This window comes from Pseudophryne corroboree, chromosome 1 (assembly GCF_028390025.1).
Source record: "Pseudophryne corroboree isolate aPseCor3 chromosome 1, aPseCor3.hap2, whole genome shotgun sequence".
Taxonomy (NCBI): domain Eukaryota; kingdom Metazoa; phylum Chordata; class Amphibia; order Anura; family Myobatrachidae; genus Pseudophryne; species Pseudophryne corroboree.
The window spans coordinates 356,456,859-356,477,454 of NC_086444.1; the positions used below are offsets into that span (position 1 = coordinate 356,456,859).

Sequence of the window (20,596 nt, forward strand, 5' to 3'; positions counted from 1 at the left end):
ACGCCGACTCAAAGCGGCATATGGAGTCATTGCCTTACAAGGGGGAGGAGTTGTTTGGAGAAGGCCTCTCGGACCTTGTCTATACTGCTACGGCCGGTAAATCGAATTTTTTTACCTTATGTTCCCCCGCAGCATGCTAAGAAGGTACCGCATTATCAAATGCAGTCCTTTCGTTCCAATAAAAGCAAGAAGGTACGAGGATCGTCCTTTGTTGCCAGAGGTAAAGGCAAGGGAAAAAAGCTGCACTCGGCTAGTTCCCAAGAGCAGAAGTCCTCCCCTACTTCCGCAAAGTCCACCGCATGACGCTGGGGCTTTCCGGGGGGGGGGGGGGGGGGGGGGGCAGATCAAGTGGGGGCACGTCTTCGTCTGTTCAGCCACGTCTGGGTTCTCTCACAGGTGGATCCCTGGGCAATAGAGATTGTTTCCCAGGGATACAGACTGGAATTCGAAGACATGCCTCCTTGCCGGTTTTTCAAATCTGCTCTGCCGGCTTCCCCGTCGGAGAGGGAGCTGGTGTTAGCTGCAATTCACAAATTGTACATTCAACAGGTGATAGTCAAAGTTCCTCATCTGCAGCAAGGAGAGGGTTATTATTCATCCCTGTTTGTGGTACCGAAACCGGACGGTTCGGTCAGACCCATTTTAAATATGAAATCCTGAACCTGTACTTGAATAGGTTCAAGTTCAAAATGGAATCGCTCAGAGCGGTCATCGCCAGCCTGGAGGGAGGGAATTGGATGGTGTCCCTGGACATAAAGGATGCGTACCTTCATGTTCCGATTTTCCCTCCTCACCAGGCGTTCCTGAGATTTACAGTACAGGACTGTCACTACCAATTTCAGACGTTGCCGTTTGGTCTTTCCACGGCCCCGAGACTTTTCACCAAGGTAATGGCGGAAATTATGGTGCTCCTGCGCAGGCAGGGCGTCACTATTATCCCGTACTTGGACGATCTCCTCATAAAGGCGAGATCTCGGGAGAAGTTGCTGGACAGCGTGTCTCTGTCCGTGAAGACGTTGCAGTGGCACGGCTGGATTCTCAATTTACCGAAATCCCAGCTAGTCCCTGCAACGCGTCTGACCTTTTTGGGCCTGATTCTAGACACAGACCAAAAAAGAGTTTTTCTTCCAGTGGAGAAGGCTCAGGAGCTCGTAGCTCTGGTCAGGAACCTATTGAAGCCAAAAAAGGTTTCGGTGCATCATTGCACGAGGGTTCTGGGGAAGATGGTGGCTTCATACGAGGCCATCCCCTTCAGCAGGTTCCATGCAAGGACCTTTTCAATGGGACCTATTGGACAAATGGTCCGGGTCCCATCTACACATGCAAAAACGGATCACCCTGTCTCCCAGGGCCAGGGTGTCTCTCCTGTGGTGGCTGCGCAGTGCTCACCTCCTGGAGGGTCGCAGGTTCGGCATTCAGGACTGGGTCCTGGTGACCACGGACGCGAGCCTCCGAGGTTGGGGAGCTGTCGCACTAGGAAGAAATTTCCAGGGTCTCTGGTCAAGCCTAGAGACTGGTCTCCACATCAATGTCCTGGAGTTGAGGGCCATATACAACGCCCTACGCCAAGCGGAGGAATGGCTTCGGAACAAACTGGTTCTGATTCAGTCAGACAATGTCACGGCAGTGGCTCATGTAAACCGCCAAGGCGGCACAAGGAGCAGAGTGGCCATGGCAGAGGTGACCAGGATTCTACGCTGGGCGGAAGGCCATGTAAGCGCACTATCAGCAGTGTTCATCCCGGGGGTGGACAACTGGGAGGCGGACTTTCTCAGCAGGCACGACCTGCATCCGGGAGAGTGGGGACTTCATTAAGAAGTCTTCACACAGATCACGGATCGGTGGGGACTGCCTCAGATAGACATGATGGCGTCCCGCCTCAACAAAAAGCTAAAGAGGTATTGCGCCAGGTCAAGAGACCCTCAGGCGGTTGCGGTAGACGCTCTGGTGACACCTTGGGTGTTCAGATCGGTCTATGTGTTTCCTCCTCTACCTCTCATACCCAAGGTGTTGAGGATAATAAGAATAAAAAGGGTCAGAACAATCCTCATTGTTCCAGATTGGCCAAGGAGGACTTGGTATCCGGATCTGCAAGAGTTGCTCACAGAAGATCCGTGGCCTCTTCCTCTAAGGCAGGACCTGCTGCAGCAGGGGCCCTGTCTGTTCCAAGACTTACCGCGGCTGCGTTTGACGGCATGGCGGTTGAACGCCGGATCCTAGCGGAAAAAGGGATTCCGGAGGAGGTCATTCCTACCCTGATCAAGGCTAGGAAGGACGTGACGTTGAAACATTATCACCGTATATGGCGAAAATATGTGTCTTGGTGTGAGGCCAGAACTGCTCCTACGGAGGAGTTCCAGTTGGGCCATCTGCTTCACTTCCTTCAAACGGGAGTGAATTTGGGCCTAAAATTAGGGTCCACAAAGGTTCAAATTTCGGCCTTATCCATTTTCTTTCAAAGAGAATTGGCTTCTCTTCCTAAAGTACAGACTTTTGTGAAGGGCGTGCTGCATATTCAGCCTCCCTTTGTACCTCCGGTGGCGCCTTGGGACCTTAACGTGGTATTAAGTTTCCTCAAGTCACCTTGGTTTGAACCATTCAAAACCGTAGAGTTGAAATACCTCACTTAGAAAGTGGTCATGTTGTTGGCCTTAGCTTCTGCAAGGCGGGTTTCGGAATTGGCGGCTTTATCATATAAAAGCCCATACCTGATTTTTCACGTGGATAGGGCAGAGTTGAGGACTCGTCCTCAATTTCTGCCCAAGGTGGCCTCATCTTTTCATATGAACCAACCTATTGTCGTGCCTGTGGCTACACGGGACTTGGAGGATTCCGAGTCCCTGGATGTGGTCAGGGCTTTGAAGATTTATGTGACCAGAACGGCTAGGATCAGGAAGACTGAAGCTCTGTTTGTTCTGTATGCGGCCAACAAGGTTGGCGCTCCTGCTTCAAAGCAGACTATTGCTCGCTGGATCTGTAACACGATTCAGCAGGCGCATTCTTCGGCAGGATTGCCATTGCCTAAATCGGTTAAGGCTCATTCCACTAGGAAGGTGGGCTCTTCTTGGGCGGCTGCCCGAGGGGTCTCAGCACTACAACTGTGCCGAGCTGCTACTGGGTCGGGGTCAAACACCTTTGCAAAGTTCTATAAGTTTGATACCCTGGCTGAGGAGGATCTCCTGTTTGCTCAATCGGTGCTGCAGAGTCATCCGCACTCTCCCGCCCGTTTGGGAGCTTTGGTATAATCCCCATGGTCCTTACGGAGTCCCCAGCATTCTCTAGGACGTTAGAGAAAATAAGATTTTACTTACCGGTAAATCTATTTCTCGTAGTCCGTAGAGGATGCTGGGTGCCCGTCCCAAGTGCGGACTTCTTCTGCAAGACTTGTATATAGTTATTGCTTACATAAGGGTTATGTTATACAGGTTGAGTATCCCATATCCATATATTCCGAAATACGGAATATTCCGAAATACGGACTTTTTTGAGTGAGAGTGAGATAGTGAAATCTTTGTTTTTTGATGGCTCAGTGTACACAAACTTTGTTTAATACACAAAGTTATTAATAATATTGTATTAAATGACCTTCAGGCTGTGTATACAAGGTGTATATGAAACATAAATGAATTGTGTGTATGTACACACACTTTGTTTAATGCACAAAGTTATAAAAAGTATTGGCAAAAATTACCTTCAGGCTGTGTGTAAAAGGTGTATATGAAACATAAATGCATTCTGTGCTTAGATTTAGGTCCCATCACCATGAAATCTCATTATGGTATCTAATTATTCCAAAATACGGAAAAATCCGTTATCCAAAATACCTCTGGTCCCAAGCATTTTGGATAAGGGATACTCAACCTGTAGTTGATCGGGTTTGTACCGAGGCTATGTTATTGTTCATACTGTTAACTGGGTAGTTTATCACAAGTTATACGGTGTGGATGGTGTGGGCTGGTATGAATCTTGCCCTTAGATTTACAAAAATCCTTTCCTCGTACTGTTCATCTCCTCTGGGCACAGTTTCTCCAACGGAGGTCTGGAGGAGGGACATAGAGGGAGGAGCCAGTGCACACCCAGAATCCAAAGCTTTCTTAAAGTGCCCTATCTCCTGCGGAGCCCGTCTATTCCCCATGGTCCTTACGGAGTCCCCAGCATCCTCTACGGACTACGAGAAATAGATTTACCGGTAAGTAAAATCTTATTTTTTTTAAATCTCTATTAGTATTTCTGGTGACAAAGGCCCTCATTCCGAGTTGATCGCTCGCTAGCTATTTTTTGCAGAGCAGCAATCAGATAGTCGCCGCCTCTAGGGGAGTGTATTTTCGCTTTAAAAGTGTGCGAACGCTTGTGCAGCCGAGCGGAACGAAAAAGTTTTTTTCGTTTCTGAATAGCTCTGGACTTACTCAGCCCTTGCGATCACTTCAGCCTGTCCGGTCCCGGAATTGACGTCCGACACCCGCCCTGCAAATGCCTGGACACGCCTGCGTTTTCCCTACCACTCCCAGAAAACGGTCAGTTGACACCCATAAACCCCCTCTTTCTGTCAATCTCCTTGCGATTGGTTGTGCGAATGGATTCGTCACTAGAAGCCTTGCACAGCAACGATGCTGTTTGTACCCGTACGACGTGCGTGCGCATTGCGGTGCATGTGCAGTAGTAACCTGATCGCTGTGCTGCGAAAATCGGCAGCGTGCGATTAACTCGGAATGACCTCCAAAACGTACAGACAGGAAATGATATGTAAACAGTAATTACATGAATATAATAGGTAACAGGATTTCGGTGATATACAGATGACTGGACTTTCACCATACGTGTAAACAATGAGCAAAGGACATGTGAATAAGAAACAACAGAAAATACAGACAACAATAGTCATCCAACTTATATTATGAAGTCTGCTACTAAATTACTGTTTTTTTTTAATAAAGACTAATAGGCATCTAATCATATTTATTAAAAATTAATTAAATGGAGAGAGGAGGAGGTAGGGGTAGAAGACATGATGATAGGGACACACATAAGGAAGAGAGGGGAAGGGGGGAGGTGAGTGCCACAATATACTGTTGCACAATAAACTTGTCGTCATATTAAATCTAAGTTATTAAAGATCAGAATCCGTTAAGAGATGGTGGTGAAGGTACCATTCTGTACGTTCAAACACTAAATATCTGGGTACGAGTGTGTTGGTATCTTGACTAATATATAGCCCCCATTTTTTTTTTTATAAAATGCATATACCCCAGTCTCTATATTCAGTTGTGCAGTCTTCCTATCAAAATACAATATTTGCAGCAATTTCCTATGCACCTCCTGTGAGGGAAGGTGCAGCTCTAGTGAACCAATGAGTTAATATTATTTTCTTGGCCACTGTGATCAGTACGGTTCAGAAGGGGACTATTCATTTCTGAGAAGGTCCCATACTGAAAAATGTGCCCACAAACAAGCAAACAGGTCAGGTTTAACCTGGAGTGTCAGTAAATCATTGAGAAAAGCTACAACTTTATTTCAAAACCGTCTGGTATGTCACAGTTCCCAAAATGTGATAAAATTAGGCTGGTATAAGTCGACACTTTGGGCATTCTCCAGTGTGAGAAGGATTATAATGGGTATCTTGTGCAGGGAGATCAATGCCCTTTGTAGGGTACATATGTAGACTTCTTGTAAATGTACTGTCATAATTTTGGCTAAGATGTGGTGATTACTCCTAGTTTGAAATATCTTTCTGTCATTGGGAGAGTAACCTATCGCATCTCTGTCCATGGAGACCTTTTGACAATATGGAATAAATATACCTGATCGGCAGCAGATTTCGCTCACAAAGGTTCAGGATTGACTGCAAAGGGCCTAAGGGGAAAAGATCTTGAGGGGTTTACAAAGAAAAGGTAACGTCTTGTTTGTAGGTACATAAAGTGTGTCTGAGCAAGATCATAAGTTGCCTTGAGGTCTGAAAATTGGAGAATAATGCCTCCTGGATCGAACACTTTGGATGAGTCTGACAGCCCTTTATCTCTCCAAGAGAGAACTATATTACCGGAAGGAGTTGGCGAAAAAGTGGGATCACCCAGAGAGGAATGTGCATAGAGAATAAAGCGTTCCTCCACAGTTTCCTATTTAGGGTAACCCAAGCATAGTGAAGATCATGAAAAATTATGTGGGGAGGGATATCCAAGGATTTAGAATCTCACTCGTATCTCCAACTGTCTCTCTGCTATCTCCTCCTGGATGTCCCAGCGCTTTCTTAAACTTAACATGTCTAAGACTGAGCTGATCATCTTCCCTCCCTCCCGCATATCGTCACCTCCCACAATTTCATTATCCATTGATAGCACAACTATCTCCTCTAGCCCCCAAGTGCGATGTCTTGGAGTAATCCTTGACTCCTCCCTCTCCTTCAAACCACACATTCAGTACCTCTCTAAAACCTGCCATTTCCACCTCCAAAAACATCTCCAGGATCAGACCCTTTCTCACCCAGGATGCTACTAAGACCCTCATTCATTCACTGGTCAGCTCCAGATTAGACTACTGCAATCTCCTCCTATCTGGCCTCCCTCAACAATGTCTCTCTCAACTTCAATCTATCCTCAATTCTGCTGCCTGTCTCATCTTCCTCACCAAACGTACTACATCCACATCCCCTCTCTTGCAGGACCTTCACTGGCTACCCTTCCCATTCAGAATCCAATTCAAGCTTCTCACACTCGCCTACAAAGCCCTCACCCACTCTTCGCCCTCTTACATCTCTGACCTCATCTCTCTTTACATTCCCACCCATCCTCTTCGCTCTGCTAATGTACGCCGTCTCTCCTGCCAACTAATTACCTCCCCCCACTCCTACCTTCAAGATTTTGCATGTGCTGCTCCCTATCTTTGGAATGCTCTACCTCTCCACCTCTCTACAAAACTTCAAACAGGCTCTCAAGACCCACTTCTTCACCAAACCCAGTCAACTCTCCTCCTAACCCTCTTGTCTATGCTCACTGTCTACCCCGTCTGTGTCACTCTGGTCTGTTAGCCCCTCACCTTTTAGATTGTAAGCTTGCAAGAGCAGGGACTTCTTTCCTCATGTGCCTTTCCTTTTCTTACTTACACTATCTTATACTGCATACTCTATTTGACGGCACCTAACCCCTGGTTTTCTATACCTGACCTATTTTGTCCTGTACTGTAAGTGCTGTTTTCTGGTTTGCTCATTTTATTATGTACTGTGTAATGGGCGCTGCGGATCCCTTGTGGCGCCATATAAATAAAGGATGATGATGATGATGATGATAATAATAAGAGTACACTCGAGAGAATGGGTGAAAAAGTTCTGCTTCAAGAGCAGGGTCCGTGAAGGTGCTTCTGTTATACAGCCAAGCAGCAGCACATCTAAACAATAGAGCCAAGTAACAACACTGAGTACTGGTACTCCTATTGTGCCATCTGCTCTTGGAGCCATGAGTTTGTCTAGAGCGAAATATGGTTTCTTGCCCCACCATAGAAATCTAGTCATGATCTTGCATAGATGGGAGATATCCAGTTTAGTTAGACAAATTGGCAACATTTGCATTATATAAAATAACCTTGGGCAGACAATGCTCCTTAGGACCGCTGTTCTGCCCAGCAAGGATAGTGGTAGTAACTTCCAATTGTCTAATAAAGTGGCAATCTTAGCTGTCTTTGACAAGTAATTAATCTCATACAATTTAGAGACTTAGATATCTGCCGGGAGCCGGACTCCTAAATAAGTAATTTGGTTATGAACCAAATGACAAGACGATGCCTGATTAGTCTGGGATAGAATCTCTTAGGAGACACCTAGAGCAATAATTCAGATTTAGATATATTTATACGATAGCCTGCCCTAGTCTCAATTTTAGAAATGATGTGAAGAATGTTCGGGAGGAAAGCTGCAGATTCCGAGACAAACAGCAACGTGTCGGCAAAAAGGATAATTTTGAGTTCGTTTTTTTGCTAATTCGAATTCCCTTAAATGCCATTTAGGATCGTAGAGCAATTGCTAGTAGCTCCAGGGCCACCGCAAACAGGAGAGGGGATAAGGGGCATCATTCCTTTGAATATCAAAGGGAGCAGACAAGACCCAATTATAGGAAATTTGAGTCTCCAAAGAGTATAAAACTTCCAGATGAGATTGCTAAAGGCACAGGAAAATCGAAGTTTGGAAGGGTTTTGTATAAATGATCCCATTTGACCATGTCGAAGACCTTCTCGGCATCTAGGGAGAGAATAAAATTTGATAGAGGGGGCTGTAGAAGTATAAACTGCTGACAGTACACGTCTAGCATTAAACTCCGTATGTCTGCCCCAAATAAAACCAGTTTGATCTGGGCAAGCAGACTTCTCATACGGTCAGGCTATATTTTAGTAAGGAGCTTAATATCTGGGTTTAATAAAGATATAGGGCAGTGGTCTCCAACCTTAATTGGTGTGTGAGCTACTCGAGAAAAATTAAACCTCCTAAGGAGCTACTAAAGTTTTTGAAAAAAAATAAAAATGCTGTACTCGAATCGTGGGCAGTGACGTAGCTATACATTTTGCACCGTCCTGCCAAAGTTTCTGGCGCCCCTCCCATTGCCATATTAAAAGCAAAGAATTAGCGCGAGGGCGTGTGTGCTCCAAAAAGGTTGTGTGGCCTCACTGCAAGAGGCGTGGTATTGCCGGAAAAGACTACCTTATACGCCAGTTTTGGAACCTGCACGCCCAGACACTGGCCACCACAGGAAAAAAATAATCCTGATTCATGCCCCTTACATTATTTGTCGTTTTTCCAACTTATAGTAATGCCCCTTACACATTATGCCACACACCGTAATGCCCGTGACACATTATGCCACACAGTAATGCCACTTACACACCTATTCCGCACACCATAATGCCCCTGACACATTATGCCATACACCACAATGCCCGTGATACATTATGCCACACACCGTAATGCCCATTACACATTATGCCCCACAGTAAGACTTCTAATATTTTAAATTACCTGCTCGTTGTCAGGGGTCTCATGCTCATTGCCAGGGGTTTCATATTCGTTGCCAGGGGTTTCATGCTCTGGGTGTCCTGCTTGATGCCAGGAGGGTAATGGTCGTTGCTAGGGGTTCCATGCTCTGGGTTCCATGCTTCTTGCCAGGGGTGTCATGCTCGTTGCCCGTGGTCTTGTTGCCACGGGTGTAATGCTCTGCGTGTCTTGCTTGTTGTCATGGGTCTTGTTGCCATGGGTGTAATGAGCTGCATGTCATGTTCACTGTCAGGGGTCTAGTTGCCAGGGGTGTAATGCTAGTTACCAGGAGGGGCATACTGTACAAGGTGCACACATAACTGTAAAAGACAGCATGGTATACAGCAGATCTCCCCCAGCCCCTGCACTCACCCACACTCCCAGACTGTCTGACACCAGAAATTGTCCCAGCTTAGCCGCCACCTCCCTGGCGTCTCCTGCGCCCAGCCTTCTTCTGCCACGCCGCCCACTTCTGTCTCCCCCAGCTCCTCGCTCAGCCTCTGATAAACACTGAGGAGGCGCAGCAGCAGCAAGCCACTCAGACTGGTGTACATTCGCAGGAAGTGCAGAGGCATCTCTGGGAGATGCATCTCGGGCAAGCTGGGCAGGATAGCAGGCTCTGCAGCAGGACAGGACATCACTCTCCGGGTTCCGCAAGCGCTGAACGCTCCTGGCACTTCCGGGTAGCTACAGTGCTGTGCTGCCTGACAGACACCTAGAGGTCAAGTATGACCTCTAGCGCCTGTCTCCGCTGCGGGGAAGTGCTAGGGATCAGCTGGGGGGAGTCAATTGCGGACTCCAGCCACGTCATGCAGTCGTCACGGAACACCCCAGAAACAGTCTAGACACGCCTGCATTGTCCGGACCGCTCCACTAAAACACCGCCACTATGCCCCCTCTCGCCCCGCAAATGCCTCTGCCTATCAATCAGGCAGAGGCGTTCGCACATGTGAGATGCCATTGCATTTTACTGTCTGCACGTGTGCACACTGCAGAGGGCTTCAGCATGCGAAGGCTGTCGGAGCAGCGTTCCATGCTGAATTAGGCCCCAAATGTTCCGTTGAATTGCACATAAGTGCAAGCAATTTGGTATGCCATAGAAAGCATATCAAACTCATAGGTGTGAATTTACACTGAAACAACATTAATAGCATATATATTGCTGTGATATGGGAAAGGAAGGTGTAAGTAACACTCACCAGTAAAACTATATGCTTACTACAACATGTAGACGTTTATTGGCTTCTATGCAGGATTGAGTTTATGGATCAGGGAGTCATTGTTTTGGGCTTTAGGATTATGCTATATGAATTAAATTTAAAGAGCAGCTGTGGATGCAGAAAGAGCAATTGTTCTGTCTGCATTCAGAGAACGTCCATCAGAGAACGTCATTAACCCTTTAACAATACAAGCTGTGATTGTGGTGGTGGGGGGGGGGATTGGAGTGATGTAGCAGCAGGGGCAGTATCTAATGTTATTGGTGATGTGACATGATATCATTAGGTTCAGCCCTTGTCTTGAAATTCTTAGAAAAACATATTTGTATATAAAGGATGCTTTTTTTTTTTTTTTTTTTCCCTTTAACAACGTAGATGGAATAAAGCCTAAATTCTACAGTCTCCTGTACTGCATATAACCAATCAAATAAAATGTTTGATGGTATGAACACCTGTAAAGTTTAGTTCTGTTTCAGACTTGAATGGTCATATTAAAGTAACAAAGCAGTCCTTTTACTAATATTCTATGTATTGTTAGCACAGGTCTTTCACTCATGTAAATAATGGTCTCCAGATGCCTATAGTGGTAGTAAGTGAGGCTTGTCTTCAAGTAACAGGAAGTGTACCTTGTGCTAGGATTACTGGCTCTTATCACATTGTGAAAAGCGTTCTATATGACACCTGGAAGATTCCAGCCATCTTGTTTATGTAAATTTATATAGTTTTATTGTAATATGTACATCTATGATGTACACTGATTACTGACCTATACCTTTTGGTTTGCATTAGTGGGGTAAACTAGATATGCAAAGGTAAATTGCCTTCAAAAATGCATACATGTAACTATGTATAATGTTTTAGTGATGGGCAACGATTACAATTTTTTTTATCGTGATTAATCGCATTGTTCGGTGCAAATTGATGAATTCTAAAGTAGTGTATTGTGCACTTTTTATTTTAAAAGTACAGCTCTGTGAACGACAGTGCAATAACATTTGGTTTGCAACACTTTAAATTAGGTGCTTTTTAATATCAGTATTCCCTTTTACACAGAAGTAGTTAAATTGTAAAATATGTTTCATGTACTGTAAATCCTAATCAAACCAAAGCTATTTTCTCTTACGTCCTAGAGGATGCTGGGGTCCACATTAGTACCGTGGGGTATAGACAGGTCCACCAGGAGCCATTGGCACTTTAAGAGATTGAGTGTGGGCTGGCTCCTCCCTCTGCCCCTCCTACCAGACTCAGTTTAGAAAATGTGCCCGCAGGAGCCGGTCACAGCTAGGGGAGCTCCATAGGAGTTCTTCTAGTTTTATTATTTTTAATAGAGTTTTTTTACAGGAGGCTGTTGGCAACAGCCTGCCTGCAGCGAGGGACTAAGGGGGGTAGCAGTGTCCGCTCTGCGGGGTCTGGGCCACTGACTGGACACTGAGCTCCAGAGGGGTCTGATCAGTCTCCGCTACAGGGGAACTCGCCCCAGCAGCATGTCGCCGACCCCTTACAGAGCTGAAGAGTGATGAGATAGTCACCGACCCCCCCCCCTAGCAAGCGGGGGGCCGGTGTGAAGATGGCGGTAATGGGGAGGGAGCGCGGTATTAACCGCGCTCCTGGGATGGTACCAGAGGCACATGGCGCGGCGCTGTGAGGGGCACTCTGGGCCAGCGCTTACACCCCCCCCCCCCCCCCCCCCCCCACTGGTCAGCAAGTCTGTCGGGGTCCAGAGATCTCAGCCAGCAACTTTCCTCAAGCCAGTATAATCATCTGAAGAGCGGGAAGACAGTGCCATTAAGGGGGTGGAGCTTATCCTCAGCGGACCCAGCAGCGTTCCAGTGCCATATTCCTGCCTGCAAGCGCTGAGAGGAAGATTCAGGTCTCTCCACAGCAACTCCGGCTTACTGTACATGGTACCAGGGGGTTGTAGAAGGGAAGGGAGGCTGAAATTAGACTGTGCGTCCTATTAAGGAGCACAGTCAGCACTGACAAGGGGTTTCTCCTTGCTACAAAGCGCTGTGTGTGGGTTGGCTCCAATCTCTTTCTATCTTTTGCCTTTCTTGGGGGGGAAGGGGAACTGTCTACCCCCACCTGTGTGTGTGGAGTGTTTGGTGGTCACCTTTAGCTATGGCCAGGGACACTGTGTCATATGCTACAGAGGACTTATCCTCCCAGGATGATCCCATTCCATGTAATCAGGTTAGCACTGGTTTAGCACAGATACCAGCAAGGGAACCAGAGTGGTTTTCCTTTATCAAAACGTGGCTTTCTCAGATTTCTGACAGGGTTGCTAGTACTGAATCTGCAACCCAGGTATTACAGAGCTCTATGGCAGTATGGCCTGTATCTGGTACCTCAGGACACCCCGCTATATACCCCCACAAACTTGCGCTTGTGCATGTCACACAAGACGACACTGATACCGATTCTGACACTACAGATGGTGATGGGGATGTGTTGCGGGGGTCCGCATCTCTTGCAGGGGTGGTAGAAGCTATCAGGGATGTGTTGAAGGTATATGATACCACACCTGAGCAGGTTGAGGAGGCTTTTTTTCACTGAAAATAAGAAAGCCTCGCTAAACTTCCCTGCGTCCACAGAGCTGAATGCTATATTTGAAAAAGCATGGGTAAACCCTGAAAAGAAGTTTCAGATCCCTAAGAGGATTCTGGTGGCTTTTCTTTTCCCTGAGGAGGATAGGAAAAGTGGGAAAACCCGACTATTGTTGACGCATCTGTATCCAGACTCTCAAAAAAGGTGGTTTACCGGTTCTGGTATCTACCGCCTTTAAGGATGTACACTGCTTTAGGGGCCATATTACGTCCCACTATTGCTAGTGCATGGATTGCAAAGGCAATAGTGAAGTGGTCGGCTACCTTAATTGAGGATTGGGATACAATGGATAGGGATGACGTTGCATTGTATTTACGCAACATTCATGACTCTGCAGGTTTTATGGTAGAATCCATGAAAGACTTGGGTTCCATGGCTGCGTGAATTTCCATGGGTGCGTGAATTTCTTCCATGTCTGTTTCAGCTCGTCGGGGACTGTGGCTCCGCCAGTGGTCGGCCGACGCGGAATACAGAAGAAGTGTGGAGTCGCTACCCTATACAGGTTAGGCTCTCTTTGGGGGAAGCTCTATACTCATGGACATCCACTGCTACATCGGGTAAGTCTCCGTTTCTTCCCTCAGCAGCACCTGCTCCGAAGAAATCTTTCTCCACAGCTGCGCAGCAGTCCTTTTCGGCCTAACAAGCCTAGAATGGCCAGATCATACAATACCTTCTTTAGGGGAGGTAAGGTTAAGTCCAAGAAACCTGCCACTGCAGGTTCCCAGGACCAGAAGCCTGCTTCAGGTACCCCAAAGTCTTCCGCATGATGGTGGATGTCACGGCCCGGAGGTGGGACCTGTGGGAGCAAGACTCAAGACAGTTCTGTCATGGTTGGGTATTGTCCGGCCTGGATCCCTGGGTAGTGGATATTGAGTCTCAGGGATACAGGCTGGAATTTCAAAGTCTCCCTCCTCATCGTTTTTTCAAGTTGGGCTTACCAACTCTGTTGGAGGACAGCACAGTGCTTCAAGACGCTGTCCAGAAGCTGGTGGAGGCACAGGTCATTGTGCCGGTGCCACCTCACATGCTGACCAAAGGTTACTATTCGAACCTTTTCGTGGTACCGAAACCGGACGGTTCGGTCAGGCCCATTCTAAACCTAACATCATTGAACTCCTTTGTAAAGGAGTTCAAGTTCAAGATGGAGTCTCTCAGGGCGGTGATATCAGGTCTGGAAGAGGGGGAATTCCTGGTATCACTGGATATCAAAGATGCGTGCCTTCACATTCCGATCTGGCTGCCGCATCAGGCTTATCTCCGCTTTGCACTCCTGGACTGTCATTTTCCGTTCCAGGCCCTGCCATTTGGCTTCTCCACAGCACCAATGGGGTTTACCAAGGGTGATGGCGGAAATGATGATACTACTCCGCAAGCAGGGTGTGAACATCATCTCTTATCTGGACAATCTCCTGATAAAGGCATCGTCCAAGGAGAAGCTGCTGCAGTCCATTGTTCTCACAACACGACTGCTTCAAAGTCACGGATGGATTCAGAATTTTCCATAGTCACATTTGGAACCAACCCAGAGATTGTCATTTCTGGGAATGATCCGGGATACGGAAGTGCAGCGGGTGTTTCTTCCGCGGGACAAGACTTGGTGATCCAATCCATGGTCCAGGATGTCTTGAAGCCACCCTGGGTGTCTGTTCACCAATGCATTCGCCTATTGGGAAAGATGGTAGCCTCCTACGAGACTCTCCAGTACGGGAGGTTCCATGCTCGGCCTTTCCAACTGGATCTCCTGGACAAGTGGTTGTTATCTCACCTCCACATGCATGAGAGAATTCGTTTGTCGCCAAGGGCAAGGATTTCTGTCCTCTGGTGGCTCCAATTGCCTCACCTCTTGGAAGGCCGCAGGTCCGGGATTCAGGACTGGGTCCTGCTAACAGATGCGAGCCTCCGGGGCTGGGGAGCAGTCACTCAAGGAGTAACCTTCCAAGGACGGTGGTCAAGCCTGGAAGCCGGACTGCCCATCAACATCCTGGAAGTAAGAGCAGTCTACAACGGTCTTCTTCAGGTGGCCCCTCTTCTGAGAAATTGGGCCATTCAAGTGCAGTCGGACAACGTAACAACAGTGCCTTACATAAACCGACAGGGCGGAACGAAGAGCAGAGCGGCAATGTCAGAGGTAACAAGAATATTCCTCTGGACAGAAAAGCATGTGTTGGCGCTGTCAGCCATCTTCATTCCGGCAGTAGACAACTGGGAAGCAGACTTCCTCAGCAGACACGATCTCCATCCAGGAGAGTGGGGATTCCATCCGGAGGTGTTCAAGGAAATAACAGATCTTTGGGGTTTACCCCAAATAGACATGATGGCCTCTCGTCTCAACAAGAAGCTTCAACTTTATTGTTCCTGGTCGAGGGTCCCATAGGCAGTGGCAGTGGATGCCCTGGTGTCTCTGTGGGTGTTCCAGTCAGTATACCTGTTTCCACCACTCCCACTCATCCTAAGAATCCTAAAGCTCATAAGGAGAACAAGGGTTCAAGCGATCCTCATTGTCCCAGACTGGCAAAGAAGGGCTTGGTACACGGACCTTCTGAATGTACTGCAAGAAGAGCCAAGGCCTCTTTCTCTTCGGGAGGACCTGCTGCAGCAGGGGCCGTTCGCCTATCAAGACTTACCGCAGCTACGTTTGACTGCATGGAAGTTGAGCGCCTGATTCTTGCTCAGAAGGGCATTCCGAAGAAGGTTATTCCTACCCTGATACATGCTAGGAAAGGGGTAATGTCTAAACATTACCATCGTATTTGGAAGAAATTTGTTTCTTGGTGCGAGTCCAAGAAGTTTCCTGCGGAGGAATTTTCGACTGGGGCGTTTCCTCCTCTACTTGCAGGCAGGAGTGGATATGGGTCTGAGGTTGGGATCTGTGAAGGTCCAGATTTCAGCCTTATCCATTTTCTTTCAGAAGCAATTGGCTGCCCTCCCTGAGGTTCAGACCTTTTTGAAGGGTGTTCTGCATATCCAACCTCCCTTTGTACCGCCTACGGCGCTATGGGACCTTAATGTGGTGTTGCAGTTCCTCCAGTCGGATTGGTTTGATCCTCTACATGAGGTGGAGCTCAAATTTCTTACATGGAAGGTGGTCACTTTGTTGGCCTTGGCTTCTGCTAGACGTGTCTCCGAGCTGGGGTCTTTATCCTGTAAAAGCCCTTACTTGATCTTCCATGAAGATAGAGCTGAGCTCCGGACTCGTCAGCAGTTTCTTCCGAAGGTTGTGTCGGCATTTCATATCAACCAACCTATTATGGTGCCAGTGGCTACTGACTCCTCAATTACTTCAAAGTCCTTGGATGTCGTGAGGGCTCTGAAGATTTATGTGACGAGAACTTGGGAAGCAATGTATTCCTCTAGGACTGGCTGTAAGTAAATATACACTTATTTGTGTGTTTTGGTTCCCCGCCAGTTTGTTCAAAGAGCGGGACCGAAGCCCGCCACTGAGGGTCGGGGCTTCTCCCTCAGCACTCACCAGTGCCATTTTCTCCACAAGCGCACGCTGAGAAGCTGTCTCCCCGGACTCTCCCCTGCTGATCACCGGTGACAGAGGGTTTTAAAGAAGGGGGGGCACATAAATTGGCGCAGTGAATATACAAATAGCGCTGTATCTGGGTAATTTTTTTGTCCAGGGTTATTGGCGCTGGGTGTGTGCTGGCATACTCTCTCTGTTTCTCCAAAGGGCCTTGTGGGGAAACTGTCTCCAGATAGTATTCCCTGAGTGTGTGGTGTGTCAGTACGTGCGTGTCGGCATGTCTGAAGCGGAAGGCTCTCCTAGGGATGAGGTGAAGCGCGAGTGTGGTGTCTCCGTCGGCAACGCTGACACATGACTGGATGGAAATGTGGAATATTTTAAATGCAAATGTGAATTTATTGCACAAACGTTTGGACAAAGCAGAGTCCAGGGACAGTACAGAGGGTCATACCCTGCCTTTCCCTATGTCACAGGGGCCTTTGGGGTCTCAAAAACGCCCACTTTCTCCGGTAGTTGACACTGATATCGACACAGATTCTGATTCTGATACATGATCCAGTATCGATTATGATGATGCGAGGTTGCAGCCAAAATTGGAAAAGAGTATTCATTATATGATTATTGCTATAAAGGATGTGCTGCATATTATAGATGACCCCGCGGTGCCTAATCCAAAAATCCACATGTTTAAAGAAAAGAAGCCTGAGGTTACTTTTCCACCTTCTTTTGAATTAAATGAGTTATTTGAAAGTGCTTGGGAAACTCCAGACAAGAAACTGCAGATTCCCAAAAGGATTCTTATGGCGTATCCTTTCCCGATCAAGGACAGGATACGATGGGAATCCTCCCCAAGGGTGGACAAGGCGTTGACGTGCCTTTCCAAAAAGGTGGCGCTGCCGTCTCAGGATACCGCTGCCCTCAGGGATCCTGCGGATCGCAAGCAGGAAACTACCTTGAAGTCAATTTACACTCATACCGGTACCTTACTCAGACCGGCAATAGCGTCGGCCTGGGTTTGTAGCGCTGTTATAGCGTGGACCGATACCTTATCTACTGATATGGATACAATGGATAAGGAAACTATTTTATGGACCCTGGGCCATATTAAGGATGCGGTCCTTTATATGAGAGAGGCTCAGAGGGATGTAGGCATACTGGGGTCCAGAGCGAATGCTATGGCGATTTCTGCCAGGCGAGCACTGTGGACCCGACAGTGGACGGATGATGCCGATTCAAAACGGCATATGGAGGTTTTACCTTACAAGGGTGAGGAATTGTTTGGAGAAGGTCTCGCAGACCTGGTTTCCACGGTTACTGCAGGTAAATCCAACTTTTTTACCTTATGTTTCCTCACAGCCTAAGAAAGCGCCACATTATCAGATGCAGTCCTTTCGGTCGCATAAATCCAAGAGAGCTCGGGGATCTTTCTTTCTTGCCAGAGGTAAGGGCAAGGGGAAAAAGCTGCCAACTACAGCCAGTTCCCAGGAACAAAGGTCCTCCCCAGCTTCTACTAAATCCACCGCATGACGCTGGGGCTCCGCGGGAGGAGTCCGCTCCTGTGGGGGCACGTCTTCGTCTGTTCAGCCAGGTCTGGGTTCACTCTCAGGTGGATCCCTGGGCAATAGACATTGTTTCCCAGGGGTACAAGCTGGAATTCGAAGAGGTGCCTCCTCGCCGGTTTTTCAATTCGTCACTTCCGACTTCTTCCCCAGAGAGGGAGGTAGTTCTGGCAGCAATTCAGAAGTTGTGCCTTCAACAAGTGGTGGTCAAAGTTCTCCCGCTTCAGCAGGGGATGGGCTATTACTCAACCCTGTTTGTGGTCCCGAAACCGGACGGTTCGGTCAGACCCATTCTGAATTTAAAATCCTTAAACCTATACTTGAAGAGGTTCAAGTTCAAGATGGAATCGCTCAGAGCGGTCATCGCAAGTCTGGAGGGGGGAGATTATATGGTGTCCCTGGACATAAAGGATGCATACCTTCATGTCCCCATTTATCAACCTCATCAGGCGTTCCTGAGATTTGTGGTGCAGGATTGTCATTACCAATTTCAGACGTTTCCGTTTGGGCTTTCCACGGCCCCGAGGATTTTTACCAAATTAATGGCAGAGATGATGGTGCTCCTGCGCAAGCAGGGTGTCACAATTATCCCATACTTGGACGATCTCCTGATAAAAGCGAGATCGAGAGAATGATTGATGGACAGCGTATCACTCTCCCTGAGGGTGTTGCAACAACACGGTTGGATCCTAAACCTACCAAAGTCACAGTTAGTTCCAACGACCCGATTGCCTTTCCTAGGCATGATTCTGGACACGGAACAAAAGAGGGTTTTTATTCCAAAAGAAAAGGCCCAGGAACTTCAGACACGATCTGCATCCAGGAGAGTGGAGATTTCATCAGGAAGTCTTTGCAGAGATTGCAAGTCAGTGGGGACTGCCTCAAATAGACATGATGGCTTCACGTCTCAACAAGAAACTTCCGAGATATTGTGCCAGGTCAAAGGACCCTCAGGCGGTTGCAGTGGACGCACTGGTGACACCGTGGGTGTTTCAGTCGGTCTATGTGTTCCCTCCTCTTCCTCTCATCTCAAAAATACTGAGAATCATAAGACGAAGAGGGGTTCAGGCAATTCTCATTGTTCCAGATTAGCCTCTAAGGGCCTGGTATCCGGATCTGCAGGAAATGCTCACAGAAGATCCGTGGCCTCTTCCTCTCAGGGAAGACCGGTTACAACAAGGTCCCTGTTTGTTCCAGGACTTACCGCGACTGCGTTTGATGGCATGGCGGTTGAACGCAGGATCCTAGTGGAGAAGGGCATTCCAGATGAGGTCATTCCTACTCTGATTAAGGCTAGGAAGGAGGTGACATCGAAACATTATCACCGTACCTGGAGGAAGTATGTGTCTTGGTGTGAAGCCAAGACTGCTCCTCCAGAAGAATTCCATCTGGGCCGTTTTCTCCACTTCCAGCAAACTGGAGTGAATTTGGGCCTAAAGTTAGGCTCCATTAAGGTTCAGATTTCGGCCCTATCCACTTTCTTTCAAAAAGAATTGGCTTCTCTTCCGGAAGTCCAGACTTTCGTGATGGGGGTGCTGCATATCCAGCCTCCTTTTGTGCCTCCGGTGGCACCATGGGACCTTAACGTGGTGTTACGGTTTCTTAAGTCTCACTGGTTTGAACCACGTCAAACAGTTGAGTTGAAGTATCTCACTTGGAAAGTGGTCATGTTATTGGCCTTGGCTTCGGCGCGGCGAGTGTCTGAGTTGGCGGCTTTGTCTTACAAAAGCCCTTATCTGATTTTCCATGTGGATAGAGCTGCGTTGCGGACTCGTCCTCAATTTTTGCCTAAGGTGGTTTCTTCTTTTCATATGAACCAACCTATTGTGGTGCCTGTGGCTACAAGGGAAGTGGAGGATTCAGAGTCCCTGGATGTGGTCAGGGCATTGAAAATTTATGTGGCCAGAACGGCTCGGGTTAGGAAAACAGAGGCTCTGTTTATCCTGTATGCAGCCAACAAGGTTGGCGCTCCTGCGTCTAAGCAGACTATTGCTCGCTGGATCTGTAACACGATTCAGCAGGCTTATTCTACGGCTGGATTGCCGTTACCGAATTCGGTTAAGGCCCATTCCACTAGGAAGGTGGGCTTTTCTTGGGCGGCTACCCGGGGCGTCTCGGCATTACAACTTTGCCGAGCAGCAACTTGGTTGGGTTCAAACACTTTAGCAAAATTCTACAAGTTTGATACCCTGGCTGATGAGGACCTAGCGTTTGCTCATTCGGTGCTGCAGAGTCGTCCGCACTCTCCTGCCCGTTTGGGAGCTTTGGTATAATCCCCATGGTCCTTACGGAGTCCCCAGCATCCTCTAGGACGTAAGAGAAAACAAGATTTTAAACCTACCGGTAAATCTTTTTCTCGTAGTCCGTAGAGGATGCTGGGCGCCCGTCCCAGTGCGGACAACATCCTGCAAGACTTGTATATAGTTGTTGCTTACATAAGGGTTATGTTTTACAGTTGGATCAGTTTTGGACTGATACTGGTTTTGTTTCATACTGTTGACTGGTTCGTATCTCCCATGTATTACGGTGTGAATGGTGTGGCTGGTATGAATCTTGCCCTTGGATTTACAAAATCCTTTCCTCGTACTGTCCGTCTCCTCTGGGCACAGTTTCTCTAACTGAGGTCTGGAGGAGGGGCATAGAGGGAGGAGCCAGTGCACACTCATACCTAAAGTTCTTTTTAGTGCCTATGTCTCCTGTGGAGCCCGTCTATTCCCCATGGTCCTTACGGAGTCCC

At 47.7% G+C, this 20,596-nt stretch overlaps 1 protein-coding gene across 1 annotated transcript in view; it reads left to right on the top strand.

Moving 5' to 3' along the window:
- PPIL2 (peptidylprolyl isomerase like 2) overlaps positions 1 to 20,596 on the top strand; it is a 157,034-nt gene that overhangs the window by 47,033 nt on the left and 89,405 nt on the right. The window lies entirely within an intron of this gene.